Source organism: Lathamus discolor, chromosome 12 (genome assembly GCF_037157495.1).
Source record: "Lathamus discolor isolate bLatDis1 chromosome 12, bLatDis1.hap1, whole genome shotgun sequence".
In the NCBI taxonomy this organism is placed as follows: Eukaryota; Metazoa; Chordata; class Aves; order Psittaciformes; family Psittacidae; genus Lathamus; species Lathamus discolor.
Window position 1 is genome coordinate 8,242,713 of NC_088895.1, and position 21,729 is coordinate 8,264,441.

The window sequence follows — 21,729 nt, forward strand, 5'->3', positions numbered from 1 at the left end:
TAAGGTATCTACTAATACTTGCCATCAGCACCACATTAAGTTTTTTGGTTTTCATATGACCAGGTCTGTTCAGATTCAGGTAATGAAACTATCTTTCTTCTCCATTAACCTGTGTCACTTCAATTTATGCACAAATGCTGCCCTTGACTATAGTCTGATCTGAGCCCACAGGTTTTCAGTATACCTCCAAGGACAGAATTTTGTCACTATTGGTAAGTAGACTCTCAAAGGAGAGGCACAATTACATGTGAAATCTATGCTATATATGTCGACTGTTTAATATTAATTATGCCTTTCTAATTAAATCAGCTGGCTTGATACCAAGAGGTTAATTTTCTGAGGCCTTGGTGAGATCATGGTCAGAAGTGGGCTAGAAATCATGCAGAGGAGAGATTTTCCACACTGAGATTTACCATGTTACATCACCTGCCATTGCCAAGGGTATGTGGGAGTGAATCAGGTGCCCAAATGTAGGCGTCTTGTGACATTTGTGATGCCCTAGAGCATTTGAGACATGCCATATGGGTGGCATCTAGGATGCAGGAGACTTGTGCCCACTTGCAACAGGCGCAGTTGGATGTCAGAATGGCAATAGCTGCTCATCAGGTACTCGAGCTGTTCCCCTGCACACAGAAATAGCTATATCCAGTAAATGGGCTAATTTAATTTCTCAGAGATTGAGCTGACTTTAGGCATGGTAATTTGTATTTCAGTGAAATTATTTAGGATGGGCTCACAAAGGTTCACGAGGCTTCTAGCTCTTCCTTTCTATACTAAAAAAACCCAGGCAAACTGCCTGCTGCCAAATTGAACTGCATAATGCTCATGTAATGACTCTAAGTGATGCTGTTACAGCATTGGGGAAGTATAATATTTCAGACCATTACTATCAAGCAACGTGCTGTGTGTGCATGTGTACGTGTGAAGCAATCGCTGAGACTTGCTTCACCTTGATTTGGGTTTTAATCTCCTTTATTTATTTATTTATTTATTTATTTATTTATTCCTGTTTGGACACAAACCGGGTCTGGATCTGGGGCATGCAAAGGGCAGCCTGCACCTGACCTTTGCAATGACATGAAGACTGTTATGGCTGCTTTATTATTTCATGGGTGCTTGAGTGCACATGGAGCTCACTTGCAACTCACTGTCATTAGTGAGCCTGGAGGATTCAGGGCTGGTGATCAGGGAGGAGAACTTGGCCTCACCATGGCTCTCATTGCAGTTACCTTGGAAATGACTGATTCACATGGCTGTGTAAGGTGAGAGAAAGCAATGCCAGATTTCTGGGAGTGACACTGCAAACGTTCTGGTAAATTAGCAGTACGTTTCATTTGCTATCAACTGGGTCTTTCAACTTGGACTCACTCTGCTGATAAACCAGTCCTATCACAAGTGCATCACTTCTTCCCATAGCCTCCACTTTGGAGTTAAAGTTAAAATGAGGTAAGCCTCTTTTCTCCTGTCCAGGCCTGAATGCCAACATTTGTGCCAGCCACACAGCTCTGCAGCATTAATGAAATTATTGGATGATATTCTATAAATCGAAGTGCCCGAAACACTCCATTGTAATCTTCAGATTAAGTCCTGCTCATCAGACCCCTGAGGTAAGGCAAGTGGGCGAACAGCTTGGCAGCCAGCCCTAGTGCCCAGGAGGCACTTGCTGGGCACCAAATGGCATTTGTGCACTGTGTCCATAACTTCAGCTGCAAAAGGTCCTGTTTTCAGTGCCTGCCCCTGAGTGAGTGTTATTCAGTCTCTGGAGGGGATGCTACACCAGTTCTCCTGCCACCATTTCCCACTTTCTCCCCAAAGCAGGCAGGTCAGGTAGAAGTGAGTTTTCATCAGGAGGCATTGCAGAAAGTGCTAAGGTCTTGTTTGGCACAGGCTGGAAAAGCATGATTTTTAGACTTCTATTCCTCCCTGCTTGCAGGCTCCCTGGGCAAGGGACAGGCTGTCATGTGAAGGGGAAGAGTAATTTTCACCCTCAGGTTTCCTGTTGTGGGGGCCAGCAGTCTCCCTGCTGCTTGACAGCAAATCTTGCTGTGATTTATTGTAACCAAGGGTACACAGCTCTAAAAGTTCCTCTCTCCACAGTCCTGTGAGGCTGCAAGTGAATTTTAGTCCTTTTCAGGGGATTTTCTTGATTACAGGCAATGAAAAGGCTATTACTGTTGGTCGGCACCTCTCCTGCTCAAGATCCGGGCGGTGACTGGGATGGGTCCCCAGGGGCTCTTCCAGGTTTGTGCTGCAGTGTCATCTTCTGAACTTGAAGTGACCAAGGGATTATCATCCTAAGTGCTCCCTGGGTTAGGTTTTCCTTCGGGAGTCAGGTGTTGTTCTTAATAAAGAATGGCTAAGGCAGGGTGTTCAAGTGGCATCCTGTGCTGGTTCAAGGTGACTGGGTTGACAGACCATATCCTCTAGCACTTACTGCAATGCTTATCAGCGCAGCAGAGCAGGCTTTAAAACCATCCACACATGAAACAAGTTTGGTGCAGCAAGAATAGATCAGAGTAGCAGGAGAGAGATGAGTAAGGAGGAGGGGATGGGATACAGACTGATGTGTCTTTGGAAGGAGGAAAAGGAATGTGTAAAACAGACAGAGGAACAGTAGATCAAAGTAGCCCAGCGGGAAGAGGAGAAAGAGCAAACTAGTCATTGCATGAACAAAAATATCATTGTGGATGAGACATGAAGGGAATGACAGGAGGAAAGGAACAGATTGAGAGTGAAAAGAAACATTTTCCTTTTTAGAAAAGAATAGAAGAGTAATAAAGCACAGGAGTGGGAGGTGAAAGGGAATTAGATGAAGAGAAGTAAGGCTGGAAATGAAGACGTACCAAAATGGTGTCTGTATGACCCCAGGGGAAGAGCAGCAGCTTGGAGATGTCTTGAAATTCACTTCGGGTGAATTATGGCTCAAGCAGGAGCTTTTTACTTTTGGGGAAGAACAACCTGTGCCTGCATTAACGTTGGGGTGGTGTTGGTGCAGGCTGCTGAAGTGAGTATGAGGCTGGAGCCCTGAAAGAGGGAGCTGGGACTTGTTTAAGGTAAAGAAAAGGAGTCCAGGGAAGCACGACCAAGCTGCTGAGGCTCAGTGAACCAGGCGGTGTGAGGACATTTCCCTTAAATCCCTGCCTTGTGATTAGTTTGCTCAAGGGAAACCAAGATGCGGAGGGCTCACAACGGAGCTACGCCGTACCCTGCGGATGCGCCTGGGCTGCCTGCCCTTTCAGAGACAGGGGCAAGGGAATTGGAGCAGTTGAGAGGTTGAAAGTAATCCTTGGGAAATACATTGAAGAGAAAGTAAAAGAACCTGTCTTTGCACTCCTGGTTTTTGTGCCTTAACCCTCAGGCTCCTGCTCACACAGGCGACCCTCATACTCCTTCAAGAGGGGATGGAAATAAATCAGGTATAAGAAGGAAAAAGGAGAAGGTAGGCAAGCAGGGAGAAAGATGGGTCCTGCAGTGATAGGGCAGGCTAGAAGAAAAGGAGGGCATGGACAAGAAGATGAAAATATGTTTGTATGGTGGCTTTCCCTTTGAAGGTGTTTGGTCCTGTCTAGTGGCCTGGTGCATGTGTTTGTATAAAGCCCTTTTACTCCCCTCTTCACCGTGACCCCTCAGTTTCTTTGGGTTGTTGGAGACCCATTAGGAAGTGGGAATCAACATGCAGCTCCCTAGAGGCTGGGGGTGCAGTCCTGGCTCTCTGCTTGGGATGGTGTGCGGAGCTCAGGGGCTGCAGTGCTTCAGTTACCCCGGCGGGTTCCAGATGCAGCCCTCTGGATAGCTGCTCAGGACAGCAAGAGGTGTAGCCAGCATCCTGCCAGCATTCACTGAGCAAACAGCACTCGGGCCAAGAGCACTGCTGATGAAGCTTGTTAAAGAGACAGTCTCACAGCATCTGCTTTCCATGTTATCCATGTCTTTCATAGCCTGAGTTCATTTTTCAAGTTTGCCTGTTTATGAGCTTTGCAAAGCAGCAAAAAAAGCATTCCACTCTACTTGTATTGACGTTTGGGTTAGGAATCTCAGTGTGTGAGGGAAAAAAGCAAAAGACTTGGGGGAAGCTGATGCCAAGTACGAATACATCACTCCAACTCCAAACCGTGTCTGCCACTATGCTGCCTGAAGCTGTAGCAACTAGAAAGTTGTGTGATTTATGTTCATATTGTGGTAGTCTTACATTTAGCAGGGTTTGAGCTGAGGCAGACAACTCAGTGAAAAAGCAGAGTTGATCTGTAGCAAGGACTTGTGTGTGGGCAACTGGTACCGGTTCAGTATGAGTAAAAACTCACCTGAGCAGTGCAGTAAGGGTAAGCCTGGTGAGACTTCGCTGAAGCTTTCATACATACTCAGCTCTAGTGGTCTCCTGCCTGGCTTTCCCTGCCTCTGGCTGCCTGCTCAGGGCGTCCAAAGCAGCTGGAGAGGCTCTTCCTCATGCTGCCCATCTCCTGCAGGCTCATAAGGTTAATGTGTCCCTCATTCTTTAATCTCAGTGCCCACTGCTCAGTGGACCAGATTGCTTTGTCCCCAGTTGTAACTAGCATTGTTAGTTTTTTGGCTCTAATAACCTTCATTTGAAGCTCTAATGGATATCCTCACAGATAACATGCTAATTTATTAGTTCAGCTCAACTGGGCTGCAGGATGAAAAATGATCGTGGAAGACTTTTAATAAAATTCAAAGGGATTTTATAGGTCTCAAGCCACTTTTAAAATGCAAAAGAAAGCCAAGAATAATACTTTGTTAACCCACATAATTCTATCCTGCCTAATGAGGTCTGGAGCTAATCCTCAGTGCTCTGCCCTGGGATCAGAATTATTGGAGCAGGTAAACACCACTAAGTACTGCACTGCATCTCTGAGTTTTGGTTGCATTGTCACTGTGCTCTCTGCTCCTTCCCTTTATGAACTTTTCATAAATCTCAGAATAGAGATGGTTATGTAAAAACAATGACCTGGCTTCCTGTAGTGACTTGCATGTAAGAGCCTCCTTTCTCCTCTGTTGCTGGGGTTTAGGCAGTAAGGGAAGCACAGTGTGCTGGCTTGGGGGAGAGCACGTGTGTGTATTTTCACATTGCTTCTCCAAATGGATGTAGAGAGATGAGCTCATGAGAGCGCTCTCATGAGCTGCAGAACTCACACAGAAGCTCAGTTCAGGCAATGTATTTCTTTCTTTTTCATGCCAACTTCACTTTTCTTGCTCATTTTTGCAGAGATATTTGTGTTTGAGGGAGGGAGGGGGGTGGTATACACATACAGGAGAGAAACGGTCTGCCCAGTCCTGTTCAGGAGAGCACAAAGTCTTCTAATCTGAATCTGGAAGGAATATTTATTCTCCCCTATATTTTTTTTTCTTCTTGCTGTTAGAAACAATCAATGCAGTTTAACAGAGTCAGTGTCAAAGAGGACAGAAAATACAGACCAAGACTACCAATTACTATAAACTGGTAACTCCATTTGATTCAGTGGAGATACCCTCATCTATACTACCTCAAAATCCGCTTCCCATCTGAGAAACTGTAATAAACTTTGTCCCTGTCAGTAACATTTCAGCTCAGACCTTGCCACTAAAATCAAACAAAGCATTAAAAAAAGCCAGTCTCGTTAAAAGGTTCTACTGGATACTCACACAGTTCCCCCTGCCCATATAGGTTGTGATGAAGCTTATTTTGGACCAAGTTACAAACAAGGCAATCAAAGCCCAGTTCTTAGAATGGCTTGGAGAAGCTTATCTATGTTTCCAGAACACTGCTTCAAGTAGGCTCCACTTTCCTGGTTTCACAATGTGTACAAGGTCATAACCAGCAAGAAAACAAAAGTAGGTGAGTGGTAGAGTTCATTGCTACACTCACTAGCTCAATCCAGCAGTGTATGTCCTGTGTTCAGGGCAAGATTTGTGAAGAGTTCTAGGGATTATAGCACTACCATTTTCTTCCTGGCTCTAAGCAGTGCTTGCTGCAGTGAGCAGCACAGTTCCATGCGTGATTTGGATGCTAGATGGTTTTGCTGAACCAAGTGCCCTGGCAATTCACTTTGCTCCCATTACTCAGTGATTACAGTGCGACCTGGGGAATAGCAGCCACAGTCAAAGCAGAGGAGGTTAAGGTGACCACTTACCAGGAAAATGTAGCTTCCCTGCACAATTTGTTTACACATATTTAATTGCAGTAAAAGAGCCAGGCAGAAGGTGAGGAAGATCTGAAACACAGAGGAATAATGAATGGACTCACGTTTATTTAAGCATTTCTATCTTTTGAAGCTGGGCTTGGCTTAGCCTGAAGATGCATGGGGATTAACACATGTTTGCAAAGCCACTGGTGGTCTCCCGTATCCCACTTTTTCCCCTATAATGCCAAATCCTGTATCCCCTTGCAGTGGGGTCTAAGCACTTCTACATAATTTTCTTTGCCTAAAGTATTCTGCCTTGTGGTCTGCACTGTTCACTCCTGTGAATCCCTCTCCCAGCCTTTTCCGTGGGTCTCAGTAAATGCCACTCTTCAAGCTGGTTTATCTTCTTCCACCTTCCTTTAATTTGAGTGCACTCAATGCCTGAGTGTGTGAACTGGGTTGTATCACTGCAGGCCAGCTGAAACCTGTACATTTCACAAGGGTGGAATTAATTCAACAAATCCCAACCCCAATTAATTTTTGGCAAAGTTCTAAATTCTCAACATAGATGACACATTTCCATAAGTTTTTCTATTGGTGAATCTACATTTAACATTGAACTGCCCCTAAAACTGACGCCTGGGTTAGGTGCAGTAGGACAGTCAAAATGGGAAAAGTGGCCCCATGGTATGGTGGCTTATACCTTGCATGGGGTAACTGCTGTGGCTGAGGTGGCTCTTGCATGGTAGTTGCTTTTGGAGAATGGGGTAAGAGCTTCACCTGCACTTGACTGATGGGCACTAATTAGCCTTATTTCTCTGATGGGCCTCATCTGCAGCTCTAGGAGCCCATTTCAGCTCTGTTTGGAGCCATTTTCTTCTCCTGGTGATGCTGCAGTGTCTCCAGCTTTGCCATGGCTCTGCCTGGCCGTGGGCTGGGCCCTGCTGAGACAGGCACTGCCCATGGGTGATGGTTTGTCTCAGCCTCAACTGAGAGGTGCCTGATGCCCAGGGCTGGGGCTGTCTCAGCAGCTGCCTTCCTTGTTACCCCCTGAGGCAAGAGCCTTTGTTTCTCTGAGTATTGCTTGAGTCCCAAAAGATGCTCCTGACCCAGTAACTGAAGACCCACAGAAATGCTTTACCTGTCAGGTAAGGGGATATTGTTATCCTTCTTTTATGGATGAAGATAGGAAGCGTATTTTCCTGGATGTTGCTGATCTTTATTGGTTGTCTTCATTGTTATGACTTACTATGGTTGTCACTTTCTGTTTATAGAAATTATGCTTTTGGCATGATTCTCATATACCTGCAGCTGAACAGCCCAGGATGAGCTGTGCTGCGCCACCCTGTCTCCCTCCCTCCCTCCACCATATGCTTCCCATTTGGGCCCCTGCCTGCTGTTCTGAGAGGTTGCCTGCATCATGTCCCTCGCTGCAGTGCTCAGGCACGCAGGATGTGATGCATCCAGCTTGTTTTACATTGCTCCGTAACAAGCACGTTTGCTGCCCACAAATCCCAGTTAACACCTCTGAGGCTGCAATGACATATTATGGGCTTCCCCTTTTATTTCCAAGTCCCCTTTTCTCCGCATCGTGTAAGACACAAGGAGAGCAAGCCGTGAAAGCTGTCAAGCATGTTAGTTATGATTCGATCAGCTCTATTTATGATCTCATGATTCATGTGTCTGGCTTGGAGAGCAGCGGTGCTTATGGGCTTGTTTTGTTAACAAGCTCTTACAGGGTGGCTGCTGGAGGGAGAAGCCTTGTGGTAGCTGTGGCTGTGGAAGGAGCTGCACAAGGTGGCTTGTGAGGTGTCTCGTTCCTGTGATCTACCCTAGACCCAGGTAGACTTTCCCCCTTGATGTTGTCTCCTGCAGTTTGTGGTCTCTGCAGGCAGGGATGAAGCTGGGAGGAACTCATGTTCCTAAGCAGGTTTCCTGCTCTCCCCTGGTGCAGAGCCAACCCTCCCTGGCATGTGCGAGGCTGATGGGCTGCAGCCCATGGGTGGTCTGCAAAGCAATCCGCCAGACCCTGGCACATCGTTAGCTGTGGCTCCCATAAAGGGTGCATTGCACATATGGCTGGTGTGTGCGTGCCCCGATTGTATTCATGAATCAGTCAGCCTTGAGGGGCAGCCACAATAATTAACTATCACAAGCCCTTGAGACCCTGCTCTGCTGGATACAGCTCCTGTTTTTAGATGCCCTACAAGTGGCTGTGCTGGTCAGACGGAGCTGGGAGTATCACTATCTGGGTATGCAAAAGGTCGATCGTCAAGGTCTGTTCCTAATGTCTGGCATCCCAAGCATTTACTGTGTCTGTCTCAAGTCGGGGACTGTTCCAGTGTCTTCAGTTAACCCAGGGTTTAGTTCAGTTCCTATTAAAGCTCACAAGAAGATTCCCATATGTTTCTGTTGTAACTGGACTTCCTCGTTTGCCTTTTGCTTTCTGAAGAACAGATTAATCACATGGGATTTGCAGGGAAAAACTAAGCTGTGCCAAAAAATGTAGACAGCTTTGCGAGAGCAGACATTTCAGATTGCTGGGATGTAAACTACTTGGAGCAACTGGTAAAGCTCTGAAATGGAAATATTTTTCCTCATTTTAAAGAATGATTTTTCTCTCCCTGCCCCCCCCCCCCCAAGTTATTTGGGAAATGCAAATAAATAAACAAATACATGTGCTGTTATAAGGGGTTGTTATTCGGTTTGGGTCGTGGTGTCAGTGGTTTAAGATAACTGGCGTCTCCTGGTGTTGGGAAACTCTCTGCCCCGTTTTGTACAGGTTCTGGCTCTTGTGCTACTCCTTGGGTGTGCACTGTGCTCAGACAGGACCCTCAGCCTCTGTGTGATGGTTTCCTGGTGGGGCTGGGGGAAGACCTTTCTGGAGCAGAGTAACTTAGATGTGCTAGTGTACATCAGCATGCTTGCCACATGAGAAGAGCACTGCTTATACAGGGGATCATTTGAGGGGCACTAAAGCAGTGTATTTCAGACCACTTGGGATGTTCCCTGCTGTGGTGGAGCAAACGGTGCTGCAAAAGCTGTCAAGCCAGGCAAACACCCGAGTGTGCCCACACTGCTGGGCTGGGAGTGGGAGAAGTGACCTGAGCTTGTTCGGCTGCTGGCTCCCGGGTTTTAAAGTCCTGACATGAGGTCTGCAGTGTCAAAGAGTAGGCAGAGAAGGGAAGTGAAACAGGAGATAAAGAAGCTGAGGGAGTATTTTAAAGAAATGGGTGGCTCTCTTACGCTGCAAGAGGCCATGACCAGCCTCAGGGCAGTGCCCTGCTCCGATTTCCCCGATCCTAAGACACAACGTCTTTCAGTTCCTTCTAGACACTTGAGAATAGGGAAGACCGAATACGGGCTGCAATGGGCCTTGTAGTCACCGTCCTGAAGAGCTGCTTGCCCCCATGCTGGTCAGAAGTCCTCCTGTTGTCTGCATCTGCCCTGCTCCCTGGAAGCAGAACCTTCAAGTTCAGATAGAGGTAATCTGAACAGCAGAAGGCCCTGAGAAGACTGTGTCGAAGCCAGGCAATCATCCCACTGCCTTACAGGCTGCGTGGGTGTTAGTGTCAGTTTGTTCCTGGGATTGCAGTGAAGGTTAGCTGGACTTTAATGATTCATCTGGTGGGTTTTTTTGCTGCTATCATTCTGCTGGTGAGCGAAGCCCTGCAGCGGTACAGGGGGAAACTCTGCCATGCCTGGCAGTGCGTGGCTGTGACTTGCACTCCCCATTTCTACAATAAAAGCTGTCATCCCTCACTGAGGGCTGTGAGGAAAGCTGTGTAATAACTGCCCATCTTCCTATTTCTGAGTGTGTCTGAGAAAGGGAAACGGCATCTGAGCCCTCTGTTCTAAAGACTTTTGGGTGAAGTTTTTGTGGGTAGAACTGGATCCTACGGCACCTACCTGAAATAGATAGGAGACTATTTTATACTTTCAGATATCCCCACAAAGAAGTAGCAGAAGTAGACCTAGGAAACCAGGATGTAATTTAGGGGTGTCATTTCCCTAAGCACATGTCCAGCCTGCCTTAGAGTATTCTCCTAGCATTTACATGAGCACTTTCCCCGTTATTTATTTATTATTTATTGTTTGCCTAATGGTTTCAGCCTTATCACAAAGTACGATAGCAGCGTATCACTGAAGTACAGCTTCCAGTCTGCTATTGCAGTTATGAGTAAGTAGTAAATAGCCCATTCTGAAAAAATAAATGATACTTTTATCAGTCTGTCCTTGGCACCCATATGTCCAATTGGAGATTGATTTCTCATGCAGAAAAGCTAATAACACTGAGCACTCTGCTCTTAGACTCCATAGAAAGGTAGGGTATGTGACCTCTGTTTGCCCCACAAGCCTGGTACTGTGCTGCTTTATCTGTTGCCAAATTTTGTTTGTTTTAAGAAGGTGGCAGATGTGGAGCAAGAGACAAGGAAGGGAATGGGATAAAGAATTTTAGGCCTGGTTAACAGAATATGGGATCTAGCTTTCACCTTACAAAGCTGTAGCCAGACTACGCACGATTCCTTCTCAGGACTCACACATCTGACCTGAGAAAGGGAGCAAACACTTCTGGCCTAGAGGAAACCAGAAATCTGCATGGAGCTGCCAAACATTGGCACATTTGCATGTGAGAACAGTGTACAAACAAGAACAATCTACGCTATCTTACCCTGGTTCTTCTGAGGAGCAGCTGTATCCTCTGAATATTGGAATGAATGGTTAAATAACCCCTACCTCGAGTCTTCATTTCTTGACTTTACCAGCAAGAGAGAGGTTTAAACCTCCAGATGTTTGCTCTTTGCATAAGGGGCTGGGGTCCCTCAGTGGTTTCTGGTCTGTTTCTGGGCTTTCATGGTTCTGGGCTGTCCAGGTCTGTTTCTTGGTCACTCAATGAACTCAAATGGAGATTTTAGTTTAGGGGATTTTTGAGCTCTGAAATGACACGTGAGTCAGGTGGGATTTTGTGCTGCAGTGTTTAAAGAGGGAAAATAAAAAGAAGCTCCCCTCTCAGCATTGCTAGAAATTACAGTAAATGATATACTTGTACCAGCAGTTTATTTGACAACATGACTACAGATTGGTGACAACTAGAAAAGAAGAAAGAAAAAGGAAAAAAAAAGACATTTTGATTATATGTTAGCATCTCCAGGAGTTAGAATAGGAGAAGAAAAAAAGAAGACTGAGAAACCAGATACAGCCTGGATCTCTCTGAATGTTCTGTAATAATAAGGGCTAAAATCTTCTACTAAGATCCCTGAAACCCAAGATCTCATTTTCTTTCTCCTGACTATGTCTCAGTACTGAGAATTGGACACTTCAGAGTGACAGCTTCTTGGTAGCTCTACAAAGACCAGGGTGCTGTGGGAGGAGGCACAAAGGCACAGGGTATGTGTTAAGAATAGAAGTGCTACCGCCAGCTGTATTAATCTCCCTAGGATTTTACAATGTGTGGAACAGTGCTTGGGAATAATAGAGCTTCTTAGTAAATGGCCAGTCTCTTGACCTTGTTGTATGCTATCAAACAGCAGGGAAAGTGAAACTAAACATAGCAGCCCACTCTAAATTTAAACTATAATGAGAGAGAGTTACAAGGTGTTGCCCTGCCCTTTCTGGGGGATCTGGGACTGGGGGATCCATTGCCAAAGGGAAGAGCAGCGTGAACCTTTGGGAGCTGGAATGGACATCTCTGAATTGAGTGGTTTTGTGGTGGGAAAAGCTGTGTATTTTAGCTCTTGTAATCTGAGTGGCTCATGTATTTGTAACAGGCGCCATAGGAAGGCTATTAACCTCTCTAGTAAACGTATTAAAAAGAAACACCATCCAACGGGTAATACTGCAAAGATGTTACCATAAAGGGCACCATCTTAGGACATTTATGGTTTTGGCCGAGTATTTTCTATTCTAGTAACACACCGTTTCCCTTAGGTTTTGTTGGGCTAAATGGCTTGGATGTCACGAAGGATCTGGCCTTCTTCATGTGAAAAAGAAAGCTAAGATTTATCTTCATGAGCTAGGGGAAGATTTCCTTTTTTTCTTAATAGACCCAGCTCCTTAAAGCCTCTGAAAGAAAACCAAATATCTTTAGTTCCCAGGGGATATCTCAGAGAATCAGAACTAAAACGTTACTCTGAACTATCAGATACAGAGACCTCTGCGTGACCCTTTGTGTTGCAGAGTCTCGAGGCTGTGGATTCTCCAGAAGAACCTATTTCTTCTATAACCAGGGGCTGAACAAGAGTGGACTGTTATAGAAGCTTAAATAAACCACATAAGGTCAGCTGCTGCTTAAATCCTTGCTACCAGGTCTGTAGATATTTTTGCCTTGTTTCTAAGCAAGCTGAAAGTCCCAGTGCCAAAGGGCAACATGTAAATTGTGCTGTTATTCTGAAGCATGCAAGGTAATAAATGGTGCTGTCAATTGTTTTCACTCAAGTGACAGATTTATTCCCTGCAAAATGAATGGCCAGGAATGGCTATTATTGCAAAAAATTCACTGCGTATCATCTTGTGCCTGTTGTTTAACAAATAATGCTGAAGTCTAATTGCCTTCCTCCATAGCCAAGTATCTATGACTTAATGGGGTTTTTTATTGAAGATGTGTAATTTACCATTGCTTTTGATGTGCCATCTGATTGAATGTCTCTGTAAATCACATCTGCAATCTAGCACCACGTGTCCCAAAGGGAATACTCCTTATCCCATTGTTTTCTAGTGATCTGGGTAAAAAGTCCAGGGTTTTTTTTTTTTTGGTTGTTTCTTTACATAAACTATTAAGCTTCTTATTCCCAATTTCTAGGTTGAAAATCCAGCTCCTGGCAGATGCACTGATGTTTAGTAAATCAGTTGCATGTGGGAATGTATGATACTTGTACTGGTAAGGAGGGGTTTTAAATTTCAATAGCACTTTTCCCAGAGTAATCCTGGAATTAGCCTGGAATCTGATCCTACAGTTCTGTCCACACTGCCTTGGAATCCAACCCGTAGCCCTTTTTCGTAGCACCTTGTTTTTCAGCAGGAAAACGCTGCAGTCGGTTAACAAGCAGCCTCGAGGACACAAACCTTATCTCACTGCTTTAAGATTTCATGATTCAGCAAAGCCCTTTTTTCTCTAAGTCTGTCTTCTATTTTTTTCCAGTCAACGCTGCAGCCTTTTTAATGTTTTAGGAGGCTAGAAAATAATATCTAAACCTGAAAAGCTTACATAAAGCTTGTGCTTCAACAGGATGTCTTACAGCTGATTGCAGACAAATGGTGAAGTTAAGCCTTGTTTCCCTTTTGAAACACTACATCTCTAAGTGCCAAAAAGAAGGTGAAGATAAAACTTCTGCCTGCAACAAACTTCTCCTTTGTATTTATTGAGGTCCATTGTGGTTGAATGCACTGAAGTGGCCCCAGAAAAGCCTCCAGAGATGTGAACAGAGGTGGCAGAGACAGCTTGCGGGACATTGGTTGCTGTGCCACCTGAGGCTGTGTGTTTCAAGCTTCCTCTGTTACTGAGATTTAGAGCAATATAAGTTTTGCACTGATGTAATGGGCTGAATCAGACATACAGTGATTTAATCTGAAGCTGTTCTGAACGTTCATATTGACACATTGAACTCTCCTCTAGTTAAAGGTAACTAATGCCACTGGCATAGCTTATTTGTTCTCTTCAGTTGTGTTGTCTTTAGTTGTTTAGTTGCGGTTTTATGACAGCATCAAACTATATTAGTCATCCTGGTGTAGTTACAACAGTATGACTTTTCCATGGAGATAAATCTTTGGCAAACACTGCCAGGGCTTGTGTTTGCGTTTCTTTATTACAATAATGCTTTCTCAAGCAGCAAAAGCCAATGTCTGGTTTGCCAGTAGGTGGGAGTTAAAAAGGGGGAATACAAGTAGGACAGGAACTGTGACTTGCATCACAGTCATTCAGAAGTCAGTGGAAGCACTGAGGACAATCCCTGAGCTGATGTGCCAGTGCTGTTACCACTCCCTGGGGCTGGGAATGGAGTCTCTCAGGTGAGGGATGTCTGAAATCCCATCAGTGAGAGCAGAGACCCCAACTTGCCTTGCACCTCTGACAGTGCTCTGGCGAAGATGCTTGCTCTGCAAGCTGCTATTCTTTAGCTAAAGCAATTTGCTAGCAAACCCAAGCATAGGTTGTTTTGTTAAAACAAATATCCAGGAAATTCAGCTACAGACTTCTGCTATCACTCGGCTCTTATCTTGCTCTATTGCAATAACTATTTGATGACCTCAACAGAGGCCTTGAATCCAGTAATCAGCTCTTCAAGTGTGCAACAGAATCCATTCCTTTTTCTAAACAATTACAATTAACAAGAGGTTGTCTTGACCGTTTATCTGTTTTGGCAGACTGAAGACCTAGACCCCCACCTCCACATGCTGATCTGCTGTTTCAGGGTCCAAACAGAGGATGTGGTTTGGCTTTTCAGACTCCTGCCTTGGCTGAGGTATGTTGGATATGTTGTCTCATGCAGCTGCCTGGCAAAGCAAAGGAGGGAACTATATCCCAGGCTGAAAGGCAACGCAGGCTGGTTGGTTTTACCCTGGCTACACTAAGAAGTTCATCTGGTTGGTTTGCAAAGATAAGTTTTAGCTCCTGTTTAGCCTGGACATGGAGGGATTTGGAGAGTAAATGATCTGAATGATTCCCTTGAGGAGATTACCAGATATTTACCCTGATGGTTTAGCACCAAGAAGCCAGTGATGCTGGTACCTTTTTGTCCCTCTGTAAGTCTGTTAGGTGTGGAACAGGTTAAATTGCAACCACTGGCAATGTAAACTCAGGGTCCTGGAAAGCGTTTGCCTGAGCACTGGGACTGTGCTTATCTTTACAGTGAAATATTACCCCTTCATGGTTAACAACTAGCAGCAAACCTGCTCATTGTGGAAGCAGTTTGGCATAATTAGCCGGTTAAAGAAGTCTGCCTATTGATTAACTGAACTAAATGACCCATAATTAATAGCACAACTGTGGAGCTAATCTATTTGGTGGTGTTTTCCTTCCCCTTAAAGATTTGGAACCTGCAGGTCTGTTCATTATTAGGGGATGGGTTGGTGAGGAGTCCACATCGTGCAGTAATTGAGTTAGTGTGCCCCTGCGGGGCTTTAAAGCACACACTGATGCGTTATAAAAGGCCTGCTGGCATATTGCTTTAATCTCTTGGACTGCAGAGGTACCAGCATGAGTCCTGCTGACTCTGGGTGGATTTGTTGGCTTCCTGAGAGCCCACAGCAACACCTGCTCCAGATCACCTCGGATTTACTGGGGCTTGGGGAGAGTCAGCTTCAGCCCTACAAATGGCCACACAACTGTGGGCTTCCGTGCCCTGAGTCGTGCTGCCATTAGAGGTTCCTGTGTGCTACAGGGAGACCCAGGCAGTGGTTAACATGAGAGACAAAGCTGGAATTGAAGTTGTGTGGAAGCCATTTGTTTGGTTAGCTTGCAGCGTTATTTCCTTGCTAAAAGTTGCCTATTTATAGTTGTAGCTTATGTCTAGCATGATGCATACTCCCTATAAAATGTATCCAGACTGGAGCTTAATTTGGGTAGTTTAGAGGAGCTCATATTTAGACCAGAATATTACTGCATCTCTCATTACTGTCTCTGTGAAATGCTGCTTTCTTCTCAGTTTTTCTCAGACGTCCTATTAAAGATCATGCCAAAATGAATTCGTCGCTCTGCCCTCCCTTTGATGCGATGCTATAAAACCTGGAAGGATTGCACTGCGGTGGTGAGACCAGCCAGCCTGCGCAGTATGCTGGTACCACGGCTATACCAGGCTGGTACTGATATAATTAAGCTACAGTTCCAAATAGAAAGAAAAGAATGATCAGGTTTTGACCCTAGCTCTTATCTGCCTCCTCTTCCCAATCAACCCCCCAGAAAAACACAGGAATAGAAGTCTGACCGGGCTGGCTCTTGGAGAGTTGAATTTAGGGTTAAAGGATCCTTCGGCACTGATCTTTCCTCAGGTGGGCCCACTGAAGTAATCACAAAATATTTCCACTGGCTATTAATATGGGGCCCCCAAACCCCCACCCTCTCCTGCATGGTGAAAAGCTTTTGGCTATGTGCTTTTCTGGCACAGAAAGGAGATTTTTTTCCCCCGTGTTACTTCCCTTAATCTCCAAAATCTTTCAGCCAGCCACAATGGAAGTTGCTGGCCACAGCGTTTGCTTTGCTGGTGTCCTCAACCTGAACCAGTGAAGGAGCCTTTCAAGAAATCTAAGACTGAGACCTTTGCCCTTGCTCTGGTCCCACAACAGTGAGTGGCTGAGATTCCTGCTGACACATAGGCTGAAGCCTCCGTGGCCATATAGCATCCACTGGAGACCAGCCGGGCAGCACACCCAGTGTTTGTGGCGATTTTACACATCTGGACCACATGGGAGGGCTGGGAACAGTGCAGGAGATGGATGCGCACACCCCTTTGGCCTGGGAGCTTCATGCTCTTCGCTTCATCTCCATCTTGTTTCAGGTCTTTAGGTTTCTGTGTCAAAATAGCTTCCAGTTTGGGGAGGCATTTTATAGACACAGACCCTACTCCAGTGGTCTGAACTGGGGTTTTGGAAGCTTGAAATTTAGCTGTGAGCCTCATTGAGGCTAAAACCCCACAGCTGCCTTTTTAAAGCTGATTTTTATCTCATTCTGTCCTTTCATCCTGCCTTTCATCAACATTGCCATGAGGGAATAGTTAGTAACCCCCTAGTAATAGTCTGACACCTTCATGTGATGTCTGAACAGCAGATACGACTCCTATATGTGCATCTGACTGTGATCCAGGAGGTTGATCTGGGCATGACGGTGGATAGCAGGGAGACAGCAGAAAGCCATGATGCCATTCACATCATCTCACTCCCCCCCGAGCTGGAAATCCCCCCTGCAGCTCACACATTTGTCTGCCTGTAAGACCTCTAAAAGGAAGTGAATCAGCTCCCTGCAAAGATGCAAGAGAGCATTGCATGAAAACTCATGGAGCTGCCCTTATATCTGAGGGATCAGACCCTGGGAAGGCAGGGATCACTGAAATACCTGTTGCCAGCTGGTAAGGCAGCCCTCAGTTGTAATGTTGGGAAGAGATGAGGTATCTCCTCTCCTCTTCCTTGTAAGAGCGGTACTTCTTGCAGTATTTGGTGCTGTTCAAGAGTTTGGATTTGCCCAGTACAGTGTAAGTGCTTTTGATTTGGTAGCCAGGCAGTGACAGACCAGTTGCTTTCAGTAGTTTGTCAAACCTTGAACTTAAAAGTTTCTCTTCTTTTTATAGATATATATATAAGCCCCTATTATTATAATTATATATAATACATTAAAATATAATTTATACATTACGAAAGAGGCTATGATTGTATCAGCAACCACTTCTTAGCAGATCATGTTATACCTCAGGTATCACCATGCAGCATGCAGATACTCTTAAGAGAGTGCCTTGCTTGCATAATATAGCTTTAATAGCTGTAACAAGGCAATTAGTACAGTGTTCCACTTGAACTTTAACGTAGTAATTGGCAATGTGTAATCCCCCTCTGATGCTATACACAGCCCATGTTGTGAACACATCAGAGCAGCCCTGTTTACAAAAGGAGATGAAAAAAGTCACGGTTGCTGATTATGACCAAGGGGATGGATTTCGGGTTGCTGTTCCACAGTGAAAAACAAGCTGTAGGCACCAGACGTGGTCCGGGAGCACGGTGAGACCTCTCACTGGATGTGATATCCAAATCCGCTGTGTCTCTGTGATTCTGGCTGAGGAGGGTGTATTGCTCAGTACCGTGGCTTCCTTCGAGCAGGAGGTAGCATAGCACTGCTGTGCTTTCTTGTGCAGGAGAGAGGACAGGGATGTTCTGGCTCTGCTTTGGCCGCTCTCCTGGGACTTCTGCCACTGTTGCTCTAAGTCTGGCCAGAGTGGGATCAAAATGCCCCATCTCACTGGTGTCTGTCAGCATAACTATTACAGGAAGTGCTTGTCTCCTGGGGGTGCATTAGCCTGGATGCTTTGCACCTAATAGTAGCTGTGGTGGGTCACACCACCTAAACCAGCTCTGTACTCGATGCCCCAGGGGAGAGGACAGATTTAACCCCTAGGCATGGCAATGAGGAGTATAGAACAGACTCTTCTTTCATCCTCCCTGCCCGGAGAGAGCTCAGCTTTGAATAAATGACATTTAGATGTCAGAGATCCTATTTGGTACCAAATAAATCAGAGAGAGCCTCAGTAGAGGCCAGCAAAGGTGGGAGCAGAATAATGATTGCCTCTCTCAGTGTGCAGTGCTTAATCCCAAACACATCTGAATTTCCAAACGAGTTTCTGATCCTCTCTTCCCATGAGGTCAATGGGGAAATGCAAGCTTTAATGCAGCTTTGTGATTTGAGGCTCAACATCTAACTTGTGCTCTAATGCCTAATACACCTCGTATCAGGGGAAGGCATGTGTTTCCCATGATAGATAAAGTGGATGCCACTGGCCTGCTCCTTTCGCACCCAGGAGGTGAGCCAAGCTGCACATCAGTGTTCCTGGTTTTCCTGGAACTGCTGGTTGTGTCAGGAAAGCTCTTCCAGGCTGCCTTAAAGATGTTCACGTCCTGCCTGATCTCTCCTGTGATCACGTCCTGTGATCCTCCCTTCTGGATATCTGAAGTGTGGTGGTTGCTATGTGTTTGCTAGCAACTATGTGTTCAGCTCTGTGAAACGCAGAGGTATGAAAGGCTGCTTGCCACGGGGAGTTTGTGATCTGGAGAAAACAGGAAATGGTATTTTGGGCAGCACTACAGCAGATGGGGGTTTTCTTGACCTCCATGCTTTTGAATAGAATTGGTTGCGGTATTGTGTAGGACCAGATGCGTAGTTAACGATTTATCCTATTCTTATTTTTTTCTTGCAGATTTCTATGATGTGGGCATTGTAAACATGCTTCCAAGAAAGATAAGGAATATGTTTCCTAAACTGCTGAGATAATGCTTAAATGCTCATTTTGATAGCAGAGAATGTTTCCCATGGGCTGGTTATTTGCCATATGCATTATGGTACTGTTGATAGAAAAGAGTCCCTGGTGCTGGGTATTGAAATGGTAGCACAAGGGATGCCTTTGTCTTCTGGAGTCTGTCCTCAGCGGGGAGTAGGGACAGTTGGTCAGGGCCATGGTGGGGAAGAAGGCAGCAACATTTGGGTGAGAGGAGCTGGGGAGTCCCAGGATACCATGTCCAAGTCCAGCCTTACCCCTTGTAAGGAGCTTCTCTGCTGCACTGAGACCGTGAGCAGGCAGGCATGGATGGAGAAAGTGTCTCTAGTTTGCAAAAGCCCCTGGCAGGACTGCAGCATTGCTGGGTCCTGGGGCATGGCTTTAACCCCAATACATCCTTGCCTCCTCACTGCCGGCCCTGGAGTCCTGCCTGGGTGGCTGACACCGTGCTTGGCCATGCCACCACCACCAGTGGACCCATAACAGCAGAAGGATGTGCTGGCTGCACTCCTGCCGTGTGCCTCAGAACAAACTCCAGTGACTACGTATTTCCCATCCCAGCATGGGAGGACCTGCTCTGGTTGGTGGCAGGTCTGCAGGTGGACATTAGCTACAACATGGAGTAGGTGCTCTCCTTCCACTCAGATTCCTTTGGCAGCTGGATCCCCCAGCGCTCCTGTTCATAAAACCCAAATAACTCCTCAGATTTATTAGTTACCTCCAGGTGTAATTTATCAATCCCAGGCTGGGCTCTGCCCAGGCAGCTGGGGAGAGGCCTGTGTCTGTGATGAATATGCTATCCCCCACCACAGCGACACATTTCTTACTGGGGTTTAATTCTAACAGATCCTGACAACTAACAAGAAGCACGTTCAGTGAGCGGTTTGAGAGGATGCGGGGCCAAGGTGAGGTTGGTTCTCTAAAGCTCTGAAGAATTTACCGAGGGACTAGTGGGATCTTCATAAAAACTGGGAGGGTAAAGGAGGATCTTGCTGTAGGATAAATTGCAAAGGGCAGAAGAAGGGAACAGATACAATAGCTCATAATGGAAACAGGAGACCGAAGGGTTTCTAGATAAAGTGAAACAATGGGAAGTGAGATGTCAATAAGCAAAAAAGGTGAAGGGTTGGGCTTGTGCAAACAGAAGGGATTCCTCTAAACAATGAAAATTTTGTTTCTGAGATTGTTGTGAAAGGGCAGAGGGACATTGAGTGGAGAAGAGAAAAACCAGGAAGATGAGAGAATTGGAGAAGACCCCAAACCTTGAGCTGTAGTATAGAAAAACTCAGCTCCACTGCAGCCCTTTCCATAAGGCTGTCTCCTCCACAGACATACAGGACTGCGTCAAGAGGATGCCTTTTCCCATCTTTAGTTTCTTCTCCTCTTAGCCATGGCTAAGAACAAAAACATCACCTTTTGGAGACAGAGTCCTGAGAAGCTCTTGATCTTTTGGCCCTTTTTTCACAGATGGAATTATATTAACTTTTCCCTCCTTTTCAGTGATACCAGAGCTGTTTTCTCACAGTTCAGCGCCATGCTGGAAAGCAAGACAGGCCCACACCAAGTCAAGGGCAGAGCAGTTTGCTGCTTTCAAGTGGGATTAAGATGCTGTACCGAGATGGTTTGCAAAAACTCCACCAGCATCATCTTGTCCCCTCTGTGCCTGCGTCAGCTGCTGACAGCCCTCCTAGGTGCAGTGGTTTAGATTTCAGTGTGACAAAGTGTATTCACACCCTTGTTTCAAGAAGAACATCATAACCCAGTTAAAGGGCAGCGTACTCCAAGCTTCCAATGCATATTTATACCATCTATTTTAGGTATCTACTTTCAGATCTTTCTATATGGTCAGTTCAAAAACAGATACATGTCTCTGGAAGGTGACTCACACCACCTAAAACAGACTCCTGTTCTCAGACATCACTTCTCTGCACTAATTATAGAAGGGGGCTGGAGATGTGAAGCTCCACATTTCAGCACGTGAAAGCTGATGCATGCAGGAGACGGCAATAATACCCACTTTGTTTTCCTTGACGCAGGGAGTGAGATGGTAGGATGCATGGGTGATGCATGCAGGTGATCTGCCCGCTGGTTTATGGCTTTGCTGTCCTGTTTCTCTGTGGTCCAGAGAAGGGTGTTGAAGCCCAAGCAGGCACACACAGGCTTGTTCAGGCTGATGAGCTGCTCTGCTGCTATTAATGCCATACCTCTGTGCACAGTCATCAGGGCTGGAGGGGCTGCTGCTAACTGGAGTGCTTTGGTAGTGGTAGCAGTGCAGGTTACAGTGCCCACCCGGGTCACACCAGTACTGCTGCGTGATGCTGTAGGAAGTGTGCTGAGATGCCTGACTCCATCACGCTTCTTCCTTAAATACCTCTGGAGGAGAAACCCACTGTGGTCTCCCCTTGAGTTTTGGCACTGTATTCTCAGCTGTGTAGCAGCAAAGCTGGCTTTGAGAAGGATACATAAAAACCTTAACATGTGGGAGTTAGCCTGAGACTTGCCATTCACTTGCTTTTCTGCTGATGGAAAAAGAACAAAATGGTGTTCCTGTGGGCAAGGACACAGGAACACGAGGTGGATTTGCCCCATGGTGTTCCTCCCTCAGAGTAGGGATGCCACAGCTCAGGGTGGCATCTCCTGCCCCTCAA

At 45.8% G+C, this 21,729-nt stretch overlaps 1 long non-coding RNA gene across 2 annotated transcripts; it reads left to right on the top strand.

Moving 5' to 3' along the window:
* The first annotated feature begins 7,012 nt into the window (after positions 1–7,012).
* LOC136020914 (uncharacterized) lies at positions 7,013–15,908 on the top strand. 2 transcript variants are annotated; one of them, XR_010615562.1, is made up of 5 exons: positions 7,013–7,264; positions 9,440–9,601; positions 12,294–12,392; positions 14,475–14,572; positions 15,755–15,908. It is a non-coding gene; the product is annotated as an uncharacterized LOC136020914 (long non-coding RNA). The 2 variants fall into 2 exon arrangements; XR_010615563.1 differs by lacking the exon at positions 12,294–12,392.
* The last annotated feature ends 5,821 nt before the right edge of the window (positions 15,909–21,729 follow it).